Genomic DNA, 361 nt, shown 5'->3' with positions numbered 1-361 from the left:
CACCCCGTAAACACTCTATCTGTACATAAATTTCCAATTTTAACAATTAAATTGGTTTGTTTTTAAACTTGTTTTGTGTAAATAATTATGTAGCATCATTAAATATACAAAATAAACACCTTAAATAAAATTGAACGAAAAAATAGTGGTTTAAAATTCATGTAATTTCGATATATTAATTGAATTATTTAATTACTATCCCTAAATTTTAGAGATTAATTAAGTGTATAAGATTACAAAATTAAAAAAATTGATTTTATATCTCAATAAAAACAAGTCAATTAAAAAACTGGTATATTAATTAAGTGTAAAAACGACTCAGAATTTACAGATGTTTTTTTATTATTATAAACTAATCAAA

Source organism: Entamoeba invadens (assembly GCF_000330505.1).
Source record: "Entamoeba invadens IP1 unplaced genomic scaffold scaff_1105074724629, whole genome shotgun sequence".
Lineage (NCBI taxonomy): Eukaryota > Evosea > Mastigamoebida > Endamoebidae > Entamoeba > Entamoeba invadens.
Note: the sequence above shows the minus strand (reverse complement) of the source record.